The sequence below is a fragment of the Sus scrofa genome, chromosome 16 (assembly GCF_000003025.6).
Source record: "Sus scrofa isolate TJ Tabasco breed Duroc chromosome 16, Sscrofa11.1, whole genome shotgun sequence".
NCBI classification, from domain to species: Eukaryota; Metazoa; Chordata; class Mammalia; order Artiodactyla; family Suidae; genus Sus; species Sus scrofa.
The window spans coordinates 65,156,676-65,180,754 of NC_010458.4; the positions used below are offsets into that span (position 1 = coordinate 65,156,676).

The 24,079-nt window shown below is 40.1% G+C and overlaps 1 long non-coding RNA gene across 3 annotated transcripts in view; it reads right to left on the reverse strand.

Moving 5' to 3' along the window:
* Positions 1-23,691, reverse strand: part of LOC106506547 — a 443,286-nt gene extending 419,595 nt beyond the window's left edge. The window contains exons 1-2 of one of the 3 annotated variants that reach the window (XR_002339519.1): positions 23,426-23,679; positions 21,169-21,209 (exon numbers count right to left, since the gene is read on the reverse strand). This is a non-coding gene — a long non-coding RNA (uncharacterized LOC106506547). Of the gene's footprint in view, positions 1-21,168; positions 21,210-23,425 lie in introns of all 3 variants that reach the window. The other 2 variants (XR_002339518.1, XR_002339520.1) reach the window with 2 other exon arrangements.

Here is a 24,079-nt window from a genome sequence, read left to right on the forward strand (position 1 = left end):
TGTTGAGAAGTCTGTGAACAGGTGTTAAACCACTTATTCAAGCATTCCTACAAATGGCCTAAAAGATTTTCCCAGCATTCTCCTGCTCTCTATGAGTCACTGTGGGAATAGCAGTAAGGTTTGGAGTTGAGTTATAACCATTCAGTGAAGCATTTCCCTCCAGACTGTACAAAGCAAAGGGGCTATGTTAGTAAATTTATTGACTATTTCATTAGATCAATATGGAATATGATTTAAAAGGCTCTGCCCAGGCTCTTTAAATCTATTTAATCAAACCAATTAATGAAAAAAAGTAAGAAGTTGAAGCATATCCTGTAAGGTACATCATAAATATATTCTCTTACTTAGGCTTTTGATCTCACCCAGGTAATTAACAGCTTGAGTTAAGTTCAGTCATTCCTTCATGCCTGGCTGTGGTCATAAAAACCCCCAGGCTCTGTGTAGCTCTTGGATTTATTATGTTTTTCTTACTGCAAAAACGTCTCTCACATTCCGCTTTCTCCCCCCCTTGAGAAAGTTTATGTAGCCATTGCTTTTGCAGCTGTCATGAAGGCTACCCTGGCTGGCAAGCTTTGTCCTGCTCAAGAGGCTGGATACACTCAGCTGCTGGAATCCACTTTGGTAGCCTCTTCACCCTCATCTAACTCTTAGCAGGAGACAGAAACATCCTGAAGGCCTGACTTCCAAGGTTCTTTGTTCCCAGTGTCTGCCTATTCTCAGCTACTTTTCATGAATGAAAGGACCTCTCCCTGTTACACAGAATATGGCTTTTCTTATGGGATTTGGGGTAGTCTCCCTCCTTAAAACCACTGCTCAATGATTCCCTCTTTACAACCACTGCTCAATGATCCCACTCCCATGAATCCTCCTTCGAGTCCTCCCTCTACCAGTTCCCTAGGTTGCCTTCTAGCGACAAAGCTTTGAGATGCCTAGGTAAGCCCACCCATCACCCAGAGACGAGAGATGAGGTTAGGTGTCCCTGAGTCAGCATCAGCCTGGCCTAGGAAGCTGAACTTGTAGCTTCATTCTGCTTTACAGGCACAGGAACCTCCATCTGGAAGGGTAGCAAACGTTCCCCGCAAGTTCTCCTCTATCTGCATTTGGGGTGAAGCTTGGTAAATCTAACTACACAGATAACTCTTCCAGGATCCTCTCACAGCTGAAAGTGGGGCCTAAGAAAATAGGGCAGTCGAAAATAAAATTCGAACTTTGTGTCAAGGGTTGACCTTCTTAAATAAGCCACAATTCTTTGTGCACAAAGTTAGAGAGATGAGACTCTTGATATGACCAGTTTTCCATGGGTAATTAACTTTTGCTTCCATGTACCCAAAGCTGAGAAGGCTCAAAAAATTCTATTGAAGAGCTGAAATCAGAGCAATTGCTTGCCCAGTTTAAGATCAATAGCAGCCTATTTTACTTTTGCCTCCCTCTACTTACTTTGGTTCAATTCAGTAAGTATTTATTGAGTATCTTCCATCTTAGATGTTGTCAGAAGTACACAAAATAAATACAAAACACATAGTGAGCCCAAGGATTTTATTATCTTTGTAAGAGGTTCAAGCGGCATGACAAAAAAATGTTCATGTTTAACACCATCTTCCCCTTGGCCAGCCTTACAAATATTATGTTCACACAAACTTTGGTCCATCATTCCATTCAATGTGCACCTATTCTACACACCAGCTATGAATGCTTCGAGTGTGATAACAAGATAAGCGAGCAGAAACTAATCTCTATGGCTTCACTATAGAATAAAAGGGATATAAGATACAATTTATTTCATGGCTTTTCAAACTATGACATTTACATGAATAAAACCCAAGACTTTAATTCAAATCCTCACATCATCTTTGTCTTTTTAGGGCCACACCCATGGCATATGGAGATTCCCAGGCTAGGGGTCAAATAGGAGCTGTAGCCGCTGGCCACAACTTACACCACAGCTCACGGCAACATCGATCCTTAACCCAGGCAATGATGCCAGGGATCGAACCTACATCCTCATGGATACTAGTCAGATTAGTTCCCACTGAGCCGTGACGGGAACTCCTCTCATATCATTTTAATACGGTCTCAACTACCAATTCCACTCAACATTGATTTGTTTGAAATAGGTAAAGGTCCATTCTTTTTTTTAAGTAAACATCTGCTTTAAAGAACCTATTTAATAAAATGGTATTTAAAAACTTGTAGCAATTCAAATTGCTGTTGAAAGACCCTTTCACAGAGGGTACACTCGGATAACTAGAAATAATCCATGATTTCTATGTTGCTTGAAATAGGGTTTCTAAGACAACTGAGCAGGCTTGAAAACTGTTGATTAACCATTACAATCATGTTATATCACTGTCTTAAGTAGCAAATTTTTTCAAGAAAATCTTCCTTCCTAGACTAACTTTAATTTAGAAAGAAATAATGTCTTCGGCACTTTATTTAAATAGGGGCTGAGCTAAAGTTTATTAGTCACTAATTCTGACTTGCAGAAATAATAATCACTATTATATCTAAAACTGTGAGCCCTTGCAAAATGGCTCAGATACTGGGCTAGGTGCTCTAAGTGCATTATCTCACTGATAGCGACAACAACCCTGTTAGGCAGGCTGTCTTATTAGTTCTATTTTCCACATGAAAACACTGAAGTCAAAGGTCCCATAACTAGTGAAGACTGTCTGAATTCAGAGCTCATATTTTTAAATGAATCCAAAAAATCAATGGAGCTGTGTCACATCTTTGCAGTTCAGGGTTAAAATAAGTAAGTAGGTTGGCAAAAGTCCCAAAAATATCCACCGGCACAGAGGGAACAAATGGGATTTTTTTACCCTAGCAATTTCTTCTCAACCTCTTGATTTCTAGAGGGACCGTTTTTGCTCTGTGCCTCCTGTTCTTTTGCCTGCCCTCCAATCAAAGATGCTCAAGTGGCCAAATCCACTTAAAATTAAAGAAAATTTTCCTTCCTCTTGCTTCAGGTGTATGTCTGTATGAGACAACTCCGGGATGCTTGGTGAAGAGGGAGTTCGAAGAATGGTATGTAATTCCCATAACTAAAATTAAATTATTAATTTTTTATCAATTAATTGGATGAGGATTGGTGGGAAAGACAGGCCCTCGGCTCAGCAGAGCTCTACTGGGTGCCAGATGAAACAAGCTATCTACCCAGGTGAGACGGGTAAGGGGAAGAAAAGCCACAATAGTAATAAATGTGAGAATCCCCTGGCTTCAGGAGAGGGAGAGGCAACCAGCTCCCAGGAGGACACATGCAGAATTGCTAAGATTTCTCCAGGGGGGGGAGCCGTGATAGAATCAGCCCCCCAGGCCTTGTAAAAAGAGACTCCATTGCTTGCCCAGGAGTTGCTTTTCTTAATTCTCTTGCATAGTGAGAAAGATCAAATCCCAGAGAAGAGGGGTTTCCAGCCTCCTTTTGAACAGATGGAAAATGTTCTTCTTCAGAATACTGTTCTTTAGAACACATCTTTCAAACGCTTTTTTTTCACTTGAAATTTCGCTATGCCAAGATAACAACTGTTAACATTTTAGGGAGCATCATTCCAGAGCTCTTATTGCTCATAGGCAAGTAGTGAACAGCTACCAACATCCAGGTATTAGTTTATTAAGTAAGCATTTACCAAATACCTATTGTGTGCCCGTGCTCATAACTACACATCATTTTCCTTAACCTTTTTAAAACTATTCAATAATAGGATGTGAACTTACTTTCATGTCAACAGAGATCTACGTGATCATTCTGAATCATTTCATCATGTTTGGCCACAATTCCAATGATGGGCCTTGAAAATTTTCCAACTTCTTGCTAACAAAAACAATGATACAACAAGAAATCTTTCCACATTTCTTGGATTAGGTCTTCCAGATAAAAAGTCACTGGGAATTCAAAACACCTTACATTCATATTAATTCTTCACTATTCAAGTTGTTGTCCTATTTACAACATGGCAATAAAGAGATTGGTTTCTGTACAACTCACATCAGAATTCCTCTCACTGTTTCACAGTTACATTGCACACATCTGGCTTTCCCAAATAAAGGTGAGTGAGAAAGACGACAGATGAGGAAACTGAACCACAAAATATATGTGTGCATGAAAAGAATGGAGACGGAGAGACCTAAAGATAATTTTCTGAAACTGGAAACCAGGTATCTCAACAACACCAGAGTGAAGTACATGAAGTAAAGTACATGAAGAGTATCCACCAGACTAAAAGAAGATTCTAGCAGCTCCACAGATCCTTCTAGACAAAGGATCCCTGAAGGTGGATCCCAGTCTTCCTCACCTGTATATTTCTAGTACCTAGCTTGGGGCTTGAAATATGGCAGGTATTCAGTAAAGAGTTCTGGATTTAATGGGCAAACCACAAAACAGGTCTTCCAGGACCACGGCAAACCACAGTCAATTTCCCACCCTCATGCCTACACAGCAATGGGCACTTTGAAATGAAACAAAGGAATCTGTAGCTGGTCAATTACACATAACTCTTATACTCCAATGACTTTTTCAACTGAAGGAGCTGTGGATAATAAGTCTCCTCCAAAGTAATGTCAGACCTTTGAACAAAAAGACTTCAGCCAAGAGACACTGAGCAAATAGCAACAAGAAGAGAATTCTCTCAATAAATGCTTTATTTTGCCCTTCCTGAAAATTTCCTCCCAACTTGTATCAGCAAATTCCATTCATTTCCTCCATTTCTGCCCCTCCTCCTCAAACCACAATATTACCTCACCCTCTGCTGCTCTGTCAAAAGTCTGTCTTGGGTACTAATTTATATATACATGCACTGTACATGTAAGGGAGCATTACTAAGTGGGTGGTTCTTGAAAATCAGCCATTCATCACGCATATTGATCACCGGGGTAGTACGGTATGAATCAGAGAGCAGCAATCATTAAATCAAAGATTTATACTACTAAAAGAGCACCAAAGCAATTCATTAATTTCATACCACCTTTGGTGATTAATTAGGTTGCAATCTGACAGCTTAGAAGCTGGTTCACAATTAAGGCTATTACAGTTAGAGGTAAGCTGCTTTTTTCCCCTTCTCTTCCAGAAGGAAAAAAAGGAGGGGAAGGCATTAGCCTATTGGGTTTATGGCATTCTCTCCTTTTCCTTCATAGCATTTATCACCATTGGTAAATTTAGAGTTATCAATGGGATTCTATGTTTAAATTCTCTCTCCATTAGTTGATGAGGTCCCCAAAACTTTCAAGCCTGGAGCACATAGTAAGTATTCGATCAATATATGTCTAACAAATGAATTTTTAAGTGGATGCATCTTATGCTTCAGGCCCAAATATAGCATCACTTTCATTGGGGCTTCTCATGTTCCACTGGGTCTCGTTCTTTAAAAAGTTAAACTTAATTTTTCTAGACTGGAGAACCACTTGGGCAAACTGCTTGACAGCACTGACTGATGCCAAAACATGCATTCCTATGACCCAGCAATTCCAATCCTGAGTGTGTTCACCAAAAGGCAGGCACAAGAACATTCGTAGAAGCACTGAGATTAACAGACAAAACTGGAAACAACGCAACTATTCATCAACAGAGAATGGAGAGAGAAATCATAATCTGGTCATACAATGACAAACGACACAGCCATGAATATGAACAAACCACTGACTCATGCAACGATATGGATAAATCTCTTACACACACACACACTGCATTTACAGAAAGAAAGCAGGCACAAGGGCTTACATACCATGTGATTCTACTTACATTAAGTTCAAAAATAGGCAAAACCGATGGCTGGCATCACAAGCTGGGATAATGATGCCTTTAATTAGTGGGTCAGGGCATGAAGGAGGCCTCTGGATACTCATTACACAAGTAGGTTTACTCTGAAAACTCACAACCCATTTTCTGTTGTTTCATTTTGGGATAATAAATAGAGCTATATGATTACTGCCCTTTTCTCTATGTATGTGACAGTTCAAATTTAATTTTAAAAAAAGTTAACTTTTTTTGCTCCCTGCAATTAGAAGAATGATAAACATCATGCACACCCCAGGTCCAGATCCAAATTTCAGAAAGTAGCTCTTGGTGGAGATTCCAAAGAAATGGCTATAGTTTTTAAATGTGAAATTATAACTACATGCCCTTTAGGGTCCCTTCCAATTCTCATGTTCTGTGGTAAGTAATCTTCTGAAAATCTATAGTGAACTCAATGCTCATGGATTTCTTGGCTCACCTTGGCCTTCTTCAGAAGAGTGAAATGAGCCAATTAGAGAAGACTGTCTTTCTGACTTATGTCCAGACATTTGTATCACCACTTCTGATTTCTCCCTCTAGCACTTAAAAAGCAAGTAGGGGCCTCCTCTAAGTCAAGAGGGTTTACAAGAAATGGGTATGGTAGAGAAATGCCAAGACCCCATTGACCTTGATCTTTGTTATACCCCGAGGCCGACCGTAATGCCTGGTACATATTAAGCACCTAAATAATATTTGATAAATGTTTCACTAAGTACTTTCCAAGTATATCTACCTAATTTGCCCACCTTGTATTCATCTAGAAGCAGCCTGGTTATTTTCAGAAATTTTCTGTCCATCATAACCACCACATATATGCTCAATTTTTTTATATATATATAATGATTTTTTTTCCATTATAGCTGGTTTACAGTGTTCTGCCAATTTTCTACTGTACAGCATGGTGACCCAGTTACACATACATGTATACATTCTTTTTTGAGGGAACCCAGAAGAAAGAGGGACCCACAGGAGAGTCAAGGCGCCATTGTTGGGGAGGGTGAGAAGAGGAGGGGTGGACTGCCTTAGGAAACTCCCTACACCAGAGAGTGCACATGCCCGCAGGCTCTCAGAGGGCAGGGCAGCTCTGGCGCAGGCTACGGGCAGTGAGAAGCCTCTTGCTTGTTTAGGGGAGACTGGGTACTTCTTGTGCAGGCTACCAGTGGCCAGGCACCTCTTGTGTGGGCTAAGGGCATCAGGGGGCTAAGTGCCACATGGTGCCTCTTGCATGATCTACAGGTGGCAGGGACAGACTGCAGCGGTGCTCTAAGAGGCCAGGGGGAGGTGTGGCTTGCCACCACTGGGGGCCTGTGAGTGGGCTCCACCTGCAACCCCAGTCACCACAGGGGTTGGCAAAAAAGTATATATGCTATAATTTTTTAAAGAACAATTTTGTAAGATAAACATGTCTTTTCAAAATAATTTATTATGTCTTCTTCAGTATACCAATATCTGACTTATCCTAGCTTTTTTAAAATTTGCCCATCCTCAAGTCACGTATAATAAAAGACTTTCACCCTTAGAACATAAACTTCAAATTCATCCATTTCTTCATTCCTTCATTCATTTACCAAGTATTTATTAAGCACCTTGTATCTGGGTTTAGTGATCTCAATTGTAAATTACAAAAACCTCGGACAAACACATTTACCAATAAGGGACTTATAGCACCTAAGAGCAAGCCCTTACGTAGTTGTGCAGATTTCTTGTTTGGTTTGATTCGGCAGCTCATTATGTCATCAAGGACTCAGATACTTGCATCTGTCTATCCTGTCATCCTTGGGGTTGGCTTCATTCAAACTGGTAGCCTACAATGGTTGTACCCAATAGTCATACTCCTCCACTTCTTCCTTTCTGAAAGAAGCCCAGTTTTGTTTAGGTATCACATATGTGTATGCTTCATTTCATCTTTCTAAATGTGGATGGTAATTACCTGCACTAATTATGGTCATCCCTTTTATCTTCCCACAATTGTTTGAAGAATGCACATGTAACAATTCTTGGTAATTTAAGAGGAAATCTGCCTTGGCCCTAAGGGATGTTTTCCACACTCACATAAAGTGATACACATCAGGAACTTGGCCCCTTTCCTACCTCTGGACACTTTTATGTGTGAGATGATTCCTGGAGCTGCTACAGTCGTCTAGTCACCACAAAGAACCCTACCAACACAAAGTATATAGAAAGACGGAAGAAAACTTGCACCCCTGGAATTAACCAACCTTGGAACTGGCCTACCTCTCAGATTCTTGTTATGTGATCAATTATAAAATAACCATATTTTGTATGTTTATGTGGAGCTGCTTTTAGTTGGGTCTTTGAGACACTTATTAAAACACTGTGAACTATGTACAGTTATCACTACACAAACACAGCTACTTCCAGAGCAAAGAAAAAAACAATCTCTTTCTGAGAATTTATCTTAGAAGAAAATTGACGCAGACACCTCAACCTACCCCCCTCCTCCCCTCTCAATTCTCATTGGCCAGTATCCAGTTATACACCCATTGTTGAACCAATCACAGGCTAGAGACATTAGATTACTAAAGCCGATCAGGCGCCCCCCCCCCTTCCGGGATCTGGAATTGAGATCAGCTGTGTCTGAAGTAAGGGACACAGTGGGAGGAGTGACTACATGATTAAAATTGAGTTCCTGTTAATAAGAAGGAGTTGGATATGAGATACTCATCTGTTGTATCCTGCTTATCATGTGCATCATATGTACTGGACTTGGGACTCCCCAGTAATGGGAAATGTTTAGCATGGCTCTACCTCAATAATCAAATTAAAGTATGCATCCTTGAAGGCCCTATTTTTTCAATCTCCAAATCTCTTAAATCTAAGCCAAGTCATCAGATCTCCAACAACACTGCTAGGGCTCAGGTCCAAATGTGGAATTCACTAACAGAGATTGTATCTTAAGTAAGGTTGAAGTAGTTTCGACCTCCCACTCATTTCAGAGCTGTGGAACCATTCTTAAGTGTATTGGTATGTTTAGGACTTAACTAACTTCCTTCCAGGCACAGTTCTAATACTCCCATTTCCAATCAAACTTTTCTTAACCTAAGTCCTCAGACCTCCTGGAGCCTAGAAATCCATTCCCCAAAAAGGAAAAACCTTCCCTCCTTGGGGCAGTATGGTATAGCGGTTGAGAAAGCATTCAGATCCCCACTCTACCATTAACTAGGTGGTCCTTGGGCAAGTTGTTAACCTCTCAATGCCTTAATTTCCTCAACTATAAAACGTGAATGATAATCATAATTACTACCTCCTAGGGTTGTAGAAAGTATTAGTCAGTGTATGGAAATGCTAAGCAATAGTAAAATAAAATATTAAGTATTGGCTATTCTTTGTACATCCTTCTTCATCTCTTTCTTCTCTCTCTTACTGCATCATCATAAAACTATATTATCACAGAGCTAAGTGATGGGACTTTCTGGTTGGGTGTTGTCTGTCAATCAAATAGCTTGAATTTTTTTCCCCATTTAGCTACACAAATTCACTATTTGGTGTGAGAATTAACTTGGCCAATTAAATGTAAAATAGTATTTATATGGTAATTTTTTCTTATTCTGAGCTTTGTCAGAGGTCATAGGACTGGACCTTTCTGGACCAGGCATCTGGAGTGGAGGTTAGCTTCATCATCTTCAGGCTGCATTCCTGGCTTTGAGCCAGCTCCTCTCCACAGCTTCAGAAAACCTGAGCTCTGAGAGTGCCTTGGGGATTCAACTTCATTGACTCGCAAAATCAAAATATACAAATTCCCCTTTAAACCATGATCTATAACTGGGAGAATATTGCCTCTCCACTGCATTAAGGCCCGCCCTATTACCTTATGGAATTACCCACAGTGGCAGAAATCCATTCACCTGATCCACTGACACCCTGGGGGCAGCTCAGATAGCATAAAGCCAATTGATAGATGTATATTTGATATATATTTTATGCCTAGAATTTATGTCTTCTGCATGTTTCATTTGCTATTCTGACTCGCTTTATGCCACAGGAGAGCTGGGGAAATTTTGAGAGGGACTGAGAAAGAAATGGCATGGAAGAACAAGGAAATCAAAATAGCAATTTTTCTTTTTGATCTAGGACTTGACGCCTGAGCATCCTGATAGTGCCAAAGCCAAGAGGAAGTATTCCCTCCCTTCCTCCTCCAGGAAGGGATTATGAGAAGGAAAAGAGCTAAAGCTGGAAGGACAGGAGAATCCTTCCCCTGCAAACTAGCAGCTCAGTCAGGTCCTACTACAAAGGAGTGGGAGTGCTGAAGACATAAGCCATAATAGAACTAAAGTTATGAATTTTAAGCTACACAGTTATTAAGACCCCATCACATATTTCAGCTCACTTCACTCTTAAGGTAATCAAGACTGGTACTTTCAACTCCATGTTACTGATGTCTCAGAGAGAGGAATGGCTTACAGCAAAACAGAGATTCAGATCCTGCCTGTGTCTCTCTATTGTGTATACAAATGGTGATGTGTAAAATTTTAGAAGGCTTCTTCGAAAGTTCCTTATATATTAGGAGAGAATTCATCATCACACATATTATTCAAAGGCATACTATGTGCACTATGTTTTCCAAAAGCTTACTTAAGAAAAAAAGAACTTATAACAATTTTAACAACAGTTTACACACACACACTCACACCACACACACACACTCCTCACAGTAACCCTGTGAAAATAATGCGAGGTTGTCCAACTCCAGGAACTGTACTCTTAAGCCCTCCACCATACTGTTTCTCCATTACCTCATGAATGGAGAAATGCAAGTCTACATCTTAAAAGATAAAACTGGCAAAAGTTTTATCCTTTGATAAAACTTTGAGTCTCCTATTGGCTCAATATATATATAACTGACATATTAAGGATGGGGCCCAGGCAGAGACAAAAATCAACTGAGCCAGTCCACTTTATTATTTTCCTCTGCTCCACTGGCTAAACTTCCACAGTGGCCTTAACTACTTAGGGTGGCAAATGTTCATTTCACTTCACCAAGTAAGTATTGGCCACAAAGCCTATGTTGGACCCTGCTAATTCAGTGTGAACAACATGGTATGGTCCTCATCTTCGCAGAGCTTATAGCCTGAAGAGTAAAGCTCATACGAAAATGGTAACAATGAAAAGCACAAGGAGTGAGGCAGCCAGCCTTTTTCAGAGATGTTCTCGTCTTGGAAAAGATGGAGAGAGTTAGGTAGTCTGACCCAACCAATGCAGACATCTCTACAATCTCTCCTACAGATGGTCATGCAGCCTCTGCTGGAATCCTCAAGCTAGAAAGCTTCTTCTTCCAAAAGCAGCACATCCTAGTTTAAACATAAAGCTTTTCCACATACTCAGTCTCCATCTCCTGCCCTATACTATTGGCCATTTTTCAACTCTATCTTCTGCGGACCATAGAACAGGGTATAACCCACTTCAACCAGCAATCTGTCAACATATTTGAGGACATCAATCAAGTGTCCTGCAAATTTTCTCCTTTTGAGATAAAACACTCCTATTCCCCTCAAACACGACGTTTAGGCCAGGGATTCCCAAAGTCTTCCTACTAGGCAGCATGCTGGGTGCTATGGCATTTGCCAATGACAAAGCTTAAAAAATTCAAACAGGAGGGGAGGACAAGATGGCGGAGGAGTAGGGGGACACGCTCGCCCTCTCCCACAAACACAACAAAAACAACACATCTACAGAATAAATGACTCGCACAGAACAGCAACCAATCGCTGGCAGAGGAACCTAAACTCCAATAATGGCAAGAAGTTCGTGACATTACTGGGCAGAACGGGAGAAAAGAGGAGAGTGAGAGAAGGTGAATCCAAGCGGGACGGGCGCTCCCGAAAGGGAACTGAGGAGGAGAAAGGGATCCCGCACCCTGGAAAGTCACCTACTCAGGGGAAAGATCAAACGAACCGGAGGAATCTCCAGATGCAGAGAAGAGCGTAGCAGTAAGTTGGAGTACTGAAAAGCCAATCAAGAACTGAACGGACCATCTGAATTATGGGCACAGTCACCAAAAATTGAGACGCCGGGGTGGGGGCTGGGCACTGAGTCCAGAGGTTAGTCCCCGAGAAAGGGCTGGGGGGGCGGGGCGGAGCAGAGACTGCTTGGGAGGTCTAGAAACCAGTCTGTCAAGTTTGAAGGGGCAGAGACTGCCTGGGAGACTAGAAAACAAAGCTGTCCCAGAGGAAGGGAGCAATACTCTAGGGGCGGGGAAGTGGAAAGCCACATCAGAGGGAACCTGGGAGAAGAGCCTGGTCTGCGCCTGTGCTGGGGAGGGGAGAGAAGAAGGGGTGGATCCCCATAGAATACCCCCCACGCCACAGCAAGCTTACAGGCCCGCTGGCTAGCAGAAAGCTGTGCTTCCCAGTGCACCCCCTCCCCCCACCCCCGCCACCCTCTACACACTCGCCAGACCTGGGGCTGCCTGCCATCCGGGAGGGCTGGCCTCAACAATTGCCTGAAGCCTACCACCGCAGGGGCTGTCCCTGCACAGGCCTGCTTGCCCTTTGGAGGGGCTACACTTCCGCAGAGCAGCACCAAACACCACCAGCCCCTGAGAAAAGACCTGCAGCCCAGAAAAGCTAGAACAAGCCTAGCCAGGCCGTGAATAGATCGGCCTAATTCTCAGATGGTTTTTCTGAGTCGGGCTACCCCGGGGAGGAGCCTCTTGGGTTTTCCGTGGCCCTGCTACCTGCCCAAGCCCCCAGGGGGTGCCCCACTCCCGTGGAATAGCCGCTCAGCACCACCAGCCCCCTGGAGGAGCCCCTGCAGCCCAGAAAAGCTGCAACAAGCTTGGCCAGACTGCGACAAGATCCACCTGCATTCTCAGGCCGTCCTTCTGAGTTGGGCTGCCCTAGGGAAGAGCCTCTTAGGTTCTCAGTGACCCAGATAGCTGCTCCAGCCCCCAGGGGGTGATGCACTCCTGAAGAACAGGTGCCCAACACTGCCAACCCCCTGCAAGAATCCCACAGCCTAAAAACACCAGAGCAAGTGCTGCCTGACAAAGTGAAATCTGCTACCATCGTGGTGTGGACCTCCCAGTCCTGTCTGCCCTCAGGAAGTCCTCCTTTGCTTCAAAGAGACCCTGTCAGCCCCATCAACACTCCAGAGAAGCCACACTGCCTCAAAACAGATTGACCAACAACGCCAGCCCTCAGGAAACATTCCACGGCAGTGACAAGGCAAACACTGCCTGGTCATGGAGAGTACAACTCCCTCAGGAGAAAGAAAACAACAAGATGAAGAAGCTGAGAAACCACCCCCAGTCAAACCAACAGGAGAACTCACCTAAAACAGTCAACAATGAAACAGATCTCTGCAGTCAGACAGACCTGGAGTTCAAAAGAGAAATAGTGAAAATACTGAAGGAATTAAGAGAAGATATGAACAGTAATGCAGATACCCTCAGAAAGGAACTAGAAAATATAAGGAGGAGCCAAGAAAAACTAGAACATTCATTTGCAGAGATGCAAACTGAACTAAGGGCAGTAAAAACCAGAATGAACAATGCAGAAGAACGAATCAGTGATATGGAAGATAGAATAATGGAAATCACTCAATCCGGTCAGCAGACAGAAAACTGAATCAAAAAACAGGAAAGCAATATAAGAGACCTATGGGATAATATAAAGCGGGCCAATCTACGCATAATAGGAATTCCAGAAGGAGTAGAAAAAGATAAGGGAATGGAAAATATATTTGAAGAAATTATCGCTGGAAACTTCCCAAATCTAAAGGATACTGGGTTCAAGATACAAGGAGCACAGAGGGCCCCAAACAAACTGAACCCAAACAGACCCACACCAAGACACATCATAATAAAAATGGCAAAAGTTAGTGATAAAGAGAGGATCCTAAAGGCAGCAAGAGAAAAGCAGAATGTTACCTACAAGGGAACCCCCATAAGATTATCAGCTTATTTCTCTACAGAAACACTACAGGCCAGGAGGGAATGGCAAGAGATATTTAAAGTGCTAAAAGGAAAAAATATGCAACCTAGAATATTCTATCCAGCAAGAATATCATTTAAGATAGAAGGGGAAATAAAAAGTTTTTCCAACAAACAAAAACTTAAAGAATACAGCAACACAAAACCCAGGTTAAAGGAAATATTGAAAGGGCTTCTCTAAACCAAAAAGAAAGGAAGGAAAGGGAAGAAAAAAGAAAAGAAAAAAAAAAGAAGAAGAAGAGGAAGAACTAGGACTGAGGAAACCACAATCAGAGAGCAGTCATTCAAATAAGCCAGCATACAGATTTAACCATGAACATGCTTCAAACAAAATAAAATTAAAAAGAAAAAAAAAGTCATCAAAACCACAAAATGCGGGCAAGGGATGTTAGGAAATAAATAACCCTTTTTGTTTGTTTGTTAGTATGTTTTTCTTCTTAATTTTAATATAGTAATGAAGTATTTAAACTTACAGGACCATCAGGCTAAAACACACAATTATGGGAAGGGGTTAGCATACTTAAAAAACAGGGCAACCACAAGCCAAAACCAAATATTCCATTTGCAAAAAATGAAAAAAAAAATACACTCAAGCAGATAATAACAGGAGGAGATCATCCAACCAAAAAAAAAAAAAAAAAGAAAGGAAGAATGGAAAACCATAGAATCAACAGGAAAACAAGGTTCAAAATGGCAATAAATAATTATCTATCAATTATCACCTTAAATGTCAATGGACTGAATGCCCCAATCAAAAGACACAGAGTGGCTGAGTGGATAAAAAGGCAAAAACCTTCAATATGCTGCCTACAAGAAACTCACCTTAGGACAAAAGATACATATAGATTGAAAGTGAAAGGGTGGGGAAAAATATTTCACGCCAATAGACATGACAGAAAAGCAGGAGTCGCAACGCTCATATCAGACAAAACAGACTTTAAAACAAAAGACATAAAGAAAGACAAAGAAGGACACTACTTAATGATTAAGGGATCCATCCAAGGAGAGGATGTTACTATCGTCAACATATATGCCCCAAATACAGGAGCACCCAGATACATACATCAAATATTAACAGATATAAAGGGATATATTGATGAGAATACAATCATAGTAGGAGAACTTAATACGCCTCTCACATCAATGGACAGATCCTCTAGACAGAAAACCAATAAAGCAACAGAGATCCTAAAGGAAACAATAGCAAAGTTAGACTTCATTGATATCTTCAGGAAACTACATCCAAAAAAATCAGAATAAACATTCTTCTCAAATGCTCATGGAACATTCTCAAGAATCGACCACATATTGGGATACAAAACTAACCTCAATAAATTTAGGAGCATAGAAATTATCTCAAGTATCTTCTCTGACCACAATGCCATGAAATTAGAAATCAACCATGGGAAAAGCAAAGAGAAAAAAACCTACTCCATGGAGACTAAACAACATGCTACTAAAAAACCAATGGGTCAATGAGGAAATCAAGAAGGAAATTAAAAACTACCTTGAAGCAAATGATAATGAAGACACAACCTCTCAAAATCTATGGGATGCTGCGAAAGCAGTGCTCAAAGGGAAATTTATAGCAATCCAGGCCTTTCTCAAAAAAGAAGATCCCAAACTGACAACTTAACCCTCCACCTAAACGAATTAGAAAAAGAAGAACAAAAAAGACCCAAAGTCAGCAGAAGGGAGGAAATTATAAAGATCAAAGAAGAAATCAATAAAATAGAGACTCAAAAAACAATAGAGAAAATTAATAAAACCAAGAGCTGGTTCTTTGAAAAGGTAAACAAAATTGACAAACCCCTGGCCAGACTCACTAAAAAGAGGAGAGAAAGAACCCAAATAACCAAAATTATAAGTGAAAAAGAAGAAATCACAACGGATACAGCAGAAATACAAAAAACCATAAGAGAATACTATGAACAACTATACGGCAACAAGTTTGACAATCTGGAAGAAATGGACAATTTTCTAGAATCTTACAGCCTGCCAAAACTGAATCAAGAAGAAACAGACCAACTGAACAGACCAATCACTAGAAATGAAATTGAAGATGTCATAAAATCACTCCCTACAAATAAAAGTCCAGGACCAGATGGCTTCACAGAGGAATTGGTGCCCATCCTCCTTAAACTCTTTCAAAAGGTTGAAGAAGAAGGAATACTCCAAAAGACATTCTATGATGCCACCATCACCCTCATTCCAAAACCAGGCAGAGATACCACCAAAAAAGAAAACTATCGCCCAATATCGTTGATGAATATAGACGCAAAAATTCTCAACAAAATCTTAGCCAACCGAATCCAACAACATATTAAAAAAATTATACACCATGACCAGGTAGGGTTCATCCCAGGTTCACAAGGATGGTTCAACAAACGCAAATCAATCAGCATCATACACCACATTAACAAAAAAAAAGTCAAAAATCATATGATCATCTCAATAGACGCAGAAAAAGCATTTGACAAAGTCCAATATCCATTCATGATCAAGACTCTCACCAAAGTGGGTATAGAGGGAGCATTCCTGAATATAATCAAAGCCATTTATGATAAACCCACAGCAAATATAATACTCAATGGGGAAAAACTGAAAGCCTTCTCACTCAAATCTGGAACAAGACAGGGATGCCCACTCTCACCACTGCTCTTCAACATAGTTTTGGAAATCCTAGCCACAGCAATTAGACAAACAAAAGAAATAAAAGGCATCCATGTAGGAAGAGAAGAGATCAAACTGTCACTGTATGCAGATGACATGATACTATACATAGAAAACCCTAAGGACTCAACCCCAAAACTACTTGAACTGATTAATAAATTCAGCAAAGTAGCAGGATATAAGATTAACATTCAGAAGTCAGTTGCATTTCTGTATGCCAGCAATGAAACATTAGAAAAGGAATACAAAAATATGATACCTTTTAAAATTGCACCTCACAAAATCAAATACCTCGGAATACACCTGACCAAGGAGGTGAAGGACCTATATGCCGAGAACTATAAAACTTTAATCAAAGAAATCAAAGAAGATGTAAAGAAATGGAAAGATATTCCATATTCATGGATTGGAAAAAATCAGTATTGTAAAAATGGCCATACTACCCAAAGCAATCTACAGATTCAGTGCAATCCCTATCAAATTACCCATGACATTTTTCACAGAACTAGAACAAACAATCCAAACATTTATATGGAACCACAAAAGACCCAGAATCGCCAAAGCAATCCTGAGAAACAAAAACCAAGCAGGAGGCATCACTCTCCCAGACTTCAAGAAATACTACAAAGCCACAGTCATCAAAACAGTGTGGTACTGGTATCAAAAGAGACAGACAGACCAATGGAACAGAATAGAGAATCCGGAAATAAACCCTGACACCTATGGTCAATTAATCTTTGACAAAGGAGGCAAAAACATAAAATGGGAAAAGGAAAGTCTATTCAGCAAGCATTGCTGGGAAACCTGGACAGCTGCATGCAAAGCAATGAGACTAGAACACACCCTCACACCATGCACAAAAATAAACTCCAAATGGCTGAAAGACTTAAATATACGACAGGACACCATCAAACTCCTAGAAGAAAACATAGGCAAAACACTCTCTGACATCAACATCATGAATATCTTCTGAGGTCAGTCTCCCAAAGCAATAGAAATTAGAGCAAAAATAAACCCATGGGACCTCATCAAACTGAAAAGCTTTTGCACAGCAAAGGAAACCAAAAAGAAAACAAAAAGACAACTTACAGAATGGGAGAAAATAGTTTCAAATGATGCAACCGACAAAGGCTTAATCTCTAGAATATATAAGCAACTTATACAACCCAACAGCAAAAAAGCCAATCAATCAATGGGAAAATGGGCAAAAGACCTGAATAGACATTTCTCCAAAGAAGATATACAGGTGGCCAACAAACACATGAAAAAATGCTCAACATCGCTGATTATAAGAGAAGTGCAAATCAAAACTACCACGAGATACCACCTCACACCAGTCAGAATGGCCATCATTAATAAATCCACAAATAACAAGTGCTGGAGGGGCTGTGGAGAAAAGGGAACCCTCCTGCACTGTTGGTGGGAATGTCAACTGGTACAGCCACTATGGAGAACAGTTTGGAGATACCTTAGAAATCTATACATAGAACTTCCATGTGACCCCGCAATCCCACTCTTGGGCATCTACCCGGACTTAAAAGAGACACATGCACCCGCATGTTCATTGCAGCCCTATTCACAATAGCCAGGACATGGAAACAACCCAAATGTCCATCGACAGATGATTGGATTCGGAAGAGGTGGTATATATACACAATGGAATACTACTCAGCCATAAAAAAGAATGACATTATGCCCTTTGCAGCAACATGGATGGAACTAGAGAATCTCATACTGAGTGAAATGAGCCAGAAGGACAAAGACAAATACCATATGATATCACTTATAACTGGAATCTAATATCCAGCACAAATGAACATCTCCTCAGAAAAGAAAATCATGGACTTGGAGAAAAGACTTGTGGCTACCTGATGGGAGGGGGAGGGAGGGGGAGGGAGGGGGAGGGATCGGGAGCTTGGGCTTATCAGACACAACTTAGAATAGATTTACAAGGAGATCTTGCTGAGTAGCATTGAGAACTTTGTCTAGATACTCATGTTGCAACAGAACAAAGGGTGGGGAAAAAAATGTAATTGTAATGTATACATGTAAGGATAACTTGATCCCCTTGCTGTACAGTGGGAAAAAAAAAAAAAAATGGAAACCGGTACTTTCAAAGCAATCTGACCAATACAGTGAAGTAGAATTACAGTCTACCTTGAACAGGAGCCTGTCCTCCTATTAATTTACTGTTTGGTTTTAATACTGATCACATAAATAGTCATACTTTGTATTCAGATAATTACCCACATTTTCAAAGAGAATATTATCAAGTCGGATCTCTCCTAAAACTCTACTTGGGCAACTGATGTGTTTTTTTATTCTATACGCAGGGCTTTATTTTGTTCCTTTTAAACTTAATTTAGTTTCTTGGTGAAGCTCAGTGGTGTTTTTGGATGTGCTGGATGACCCTGTCCTTAGTGTCACAAAAAACTGATTTTCCTAAGTAATCACTTTGGACTAAGCATTTGACAATTTGAATAATCTTGCTTCAGAGTTACAGAGGATTCCATTATATGTGAAAAATCTTTTTTTTTTTTCTTTTTCTTTTCTTCTTTTTAAGGCTGCACCAGCAGTATATGAAGTTCCAAGGCTAGGGGTCGAATCGGAGCTGCCACAGCCACAGCAGATCTGAGCCACGTCTGCAACCCACATTGACGCTCATGACAATGCCAGATTCTTAACCCACTGAGCCAGGCCAGGGATTGAATCCAAGTCTTCATGGATACTAGTCAACTTAGTTACTGCTGAGCCATGACAGGAACTCCCAATGTATGTGAAAAATCTCTTCTCTAAAGCTTCTGACTCTGCTCTCAGCTTCCCTCTCACAGGCCTTTCTAACTCCTGTCCATTCCTTCTCCATCATGTCAAGCTCCTCTCTCCTCTATGATGAAAACAATTCAGTTCTCACCCTGCTTCAACCAACACATTTGTTATCTTCACATACACAGTCATAAAATTATATGTAAAATTTCCTTTTATGTAACAGGCCTACCTTTCTTAGAAGCCAATGCATGCAAATAGAAGGTAAATCATTATTCAGAAAATATTTACTGAACTCAAGCTATACACTATATGCAAAGCACTGAGCTCATTGAAGAATGTTGTGATGTAATATTAGACATGCTCCCTGACTTCACGGCACTTACCATCTAATACAGAAAATAGATGACCATCAACTAAACACACAGACAATGTAAATTATAGATATAAAAAAGTACTGTAAAGAAAAGACAATTGCATGTAATTAGAAAACCCATCTCTGACAAAGGGGTTAGAAAGTTGTTCTCTTAAGAAGTGGTAAATGAGTGGCAACACAAGGAGGAGGGAATAATAAGAATATTCATTGCTGCTTTTTTTACAGTGTTGAAAATCGTAACAACACAAATGCCTATATAAAGGAACCATTTGTGACATTAATTTGTGGCATATCCACATGATAGACCATTAGAAATCCATTAAGAATTAAATTTTTTAAGTAAATTATTACAAGATAAAAAAACATGCAAACCAACCTAACCTTAAAAATATTAATGTAAAAGTCTCTCTATAAAATCTCCACAATGAGAATCCAGCAGTACATTATGCAAATTGATTCATTCCAGGAATTCAAAAGTATTTCAATCTTAGAAAACCCATTAATGAAATTCCTCATATAAATAGGTCAAAGGAGAAAAATATAATCACCAAGAAAACTGTCAAAAGCATTTAATAAAATTCAAATCCATCTCTTAAAAAACTTACTTTTTGAAAAAAGATATACATATCCCTCAACACTAAAAATCATGCTAACTACTGAAACACTAGAAGTATTCCCAGTAAAATCAGCAATATGACATAGGGGCATTCTTTCACATTTGTTATTTAATATTGTTCTAAAAGTGCCAGCTAGAATGTGTAAAAATTAACAAAATAAGAGATACAGCTATTGGAACATGAATGCACAGTTATCACTATTTGCATATGAGATGCTTAAACACTTGGAAAACACAAAAGAACAACAAAATAGAAACAAAAAAGCATTAATAAATCAGCCAATTATAAAATACACAAAAATCAATACTGCTCTTATAACTAACAATAAATACTCACAGAATGTAAAAAGAAAAAAATCCCATTCACACAAGCAAAAAAAAAAAAAAAATTAAGCCTAAAACTTGAAATAAATATAGCAAAAGTCTGGTGTGACATATATGAAAATAAAATTACTGAGAGGTACAAAGAAAGAATGAAGACACATAACTTGTTCCTGAATAAGGAGATTCAGTATGGTAAAAATATTCTTTTTCCCCCAATAAATCTAAAAATAATCAACACAATCTCAGTAAAATTTGACAAACAATTGTAAAAGTTTCTTTTGGGAGACTATTCATAAACAAGTGCAAATAACCCAGAAAAATCTGGGGGGAAAAAAAACTAAATGCAGAATAATTTTTCTTATACATATTATAAAGCTACAGTAACTTAACATTTTTTGTCTAAAATAAAAAATAGACAAATAGAAGGAAGGAAATAAATAGCAAAAGCTAACACTTTAGAAGAACAAAGACAAAATAAATCAAAAAGCTGTTCTTTTAAGAAATCAAAAAGCTGTTCTTTTAAGAAATCAACAAAATAGGCAATCCACTAGCTCACTTGTCAAAAAAGAAGGGGGGTACAAATATCCAAATAAACGGTAAACAAAAAACTAAAAAACATTATTGGAAAGTATGTCATGTAATTTTGTGCAGTACATTTGAAAACCTATATAAATGGGTAAGTTTAACAAAATACAACTCACCAAACCGATCCCAGTTGACAAAGTTTTAACAGATGAATTTCCTAGGGGAGAAAAAGGAAGTTATCAAGGGCCTATCACAAAACAAAACAACAAACCAAGTAGCAGACCTATACGATTTCATACAGAAACTGGACTTTCAAAGAAGATATAATCCCAGGCTACTCAACTTGTTCCAGAAAACAGGAAAAGAATAAAAACCTTCCCAATTCCCTTTGTAAGCCAAGAATAACATTAATACCTGAATCAGGTGAAGATTGCATTAAAAACTACAGACTGATTTCACTTACAAACACGGAAGCAAAAATAAATAGAGTATTAGCAAACATAACCAAATAACCAATTTGAATAAGGTTCTAGCCCTACAGGGAGAGTTCAACCTGAGGAGACTTTGCTAATAAGTTGAAGGGGGAAATCATATGAACCATGTATACTGAGAAGGCATTTGACAAAATTCAAGGTTTTTTTGTGAATTTTATAAGAATGTGAAATACAAGAATTTTTCTTAGTACAGGAACCAGTGGCAACACTCACATTTCTCATTGCTTGAGGACAAAGCACACTCAGGCATAAACACAGGTAGCTGTGACAGTCATGCACTGCATGCAGGGGACTCCCAGGTGGGCCTAGGGGATCTGGGCAGGGTGTGGACACCTGTCATTTTAGCGAACAGGCTGTCCTAGGAAAAGTATCACTCCCACAGATGACTACATTGCAAAATGCAAAGGAAAAAGCAGAGCATGCCTTCACAATGGAGAACTCTAGCTACTATTGTTTCATTCATCATTTAACCCAGTCCTCCTCACCACTACCCAAGGAGTAGGTAGAATTATCTCTGTTTCATAGACAAAAATTTGAGTAGAGATGCTTAGTAGCCTACTCAGATGAAGGGGTTGGATTCCTATCCAATCTCCCTTGTTCTAGTCCACTCTACCCCCTGTTTCCCTCTAATTTCCCCATCAGGGATCTTCACTGGCCAAACCCCAAAGTAAGCCAGAGGGCAGGGGAGTGAGTGGTGGATGTGATTGCTATCTGTCAGCCTTCTAGGCACAAAACAGGTGAACAGAATAAGGTACATGTCTGGAGAGGTTAATGCAGGACAACTGGCACATCCCATTTCCTAACAGTAAGACACAATTATTAAGAGTTGCTGTCACCTAAGCTGTTCAAGGATTGAATTAAGATACTGCAGGCAAACACCGCAGCACCTTTTTGGCACTGACAGAACTCTCAACAAATATGAGCCATGCCAAAGACTGTCATTAGCTTGTATTGGTTAAATGCCCTGAATCGAATAAACTTCATTTTTCCATCGAAACGGCTTTTTTACTTCAAGAACAGAAAGCAGCAAACACACGGCTGGCTCCATCCACCAACATCTCCTGGAAAACTGGTTAAGTGTCACAAGCAAACCAGTATCTCGACAAAGGAGGATGCCGATAAAAAGAACAACACTGATTTCCCCTCAAAATAGCACTTTACATCCATTTTTTAAAAGCACTACCAATGAAGAACACGCTTCCTAAGGGAACATCTTTTTGAGCTGTGGTCTCATTCTGAGAATAAGCTCTTTGCGCCATCTCATAGATAGTATAGTTCAGCACTTAATAATTTTGGTCATAAATGACCACCTAAATATGTCAGGAATAATATAGGATCTATGACCCTTAGAGCTGAAAACATAAATGAAAGTAATTAACCTACTTCCAAAAGTAAAAGAAAAAAAAAAAAAAAAAACGCTGCTCCATTCTCTCCTGACTTCAGAACATATGGTGTCAGATTACATGGTTGGCACCTAGCTGACTGCTGGGTCCATGTGTCGCATTCTCACACAAACAGGCAGAGGCGGCACAAAGCCTGCCCAAGCGAGTCTCGGCCAAATCCAAAATAGGCAGCTAGAGCCACAGGATCAGCCAGAAACTACTATTAACAGCCGGGAGGAGGAAGTAGAGCTCTCAGCACCAAGCTCTGAGCCCAGTTTCCCCTCCTGTCCCACAATCTCCCGCATAAGCATCTTGAGAAGGAACCATGAAGGTTGGTTTCTCCCCTGATGCATGTCGTCAACACTCCTAGCTCTATTTATTAGGGAGAAATTAAATTGGCCTCAACTCATCTTTGTGGTTGGCTCTCTTAAGGCATTTTGAAGCAAGTTAATCCAACCAAATGCTTTCCAAACCAATTAAAGGTGTGTTTGTCATTCTCTCAACCCACCCCCACCCCACTCCACCCACCCCAGCTCCCAAATTCTGGCATGTTTTACCTAGTGAAGGACATTCAGCACCAACCTAGTACAAAGCAGCAAACTAGAGAGCCACCAGCATCCTGACCTCACTCTACCGTTCCCCTCTCGAAACCACACCAGCTTGAACGGGTTTTGCCCCTTTAAATAGGTTGCCAATTAATTGAAGCAGCACAAACTGAGCCTGGTGTTGCTTCTTTAAATAGGTTGTTGATTTATCAAACCTTGAGTTACTTCACAGACTGCGTGTGTGCAAGACAGGTATCCATCTGATGGTTTGGTTCCAGAATGACCCCAGAACCAAAAATATTTGGTCTACAGAACTCAAAGAAGAGAAATATTGCCACCAGAGCATTTTAAGAAGTGAGAAGTCCTTTAATAAGGAAAACCTGACTTCCAGACTCAGGAGTAGCTTATACCAACTAATTTAAGAATAGCCAGTCAGCTTCTACATTTGAAATTCCCCTAACCCTTTAAATTTCACCCCAACCCTAGACTGGGGAGACAAATTTGAGAGCTTTGTCTCCTTGTCTATAGATCTCAAAATAAAGCTCTTTCTTTTCTCAAAAGCCACTGCTCTAGTATTGGCTATGCATGTAGAGCAGGAAGCCCTCGCTCAGAAACATGCTCCCTGCCTTATTGTGGGTCCCATCTCTGCATCTAAAAATCACTATC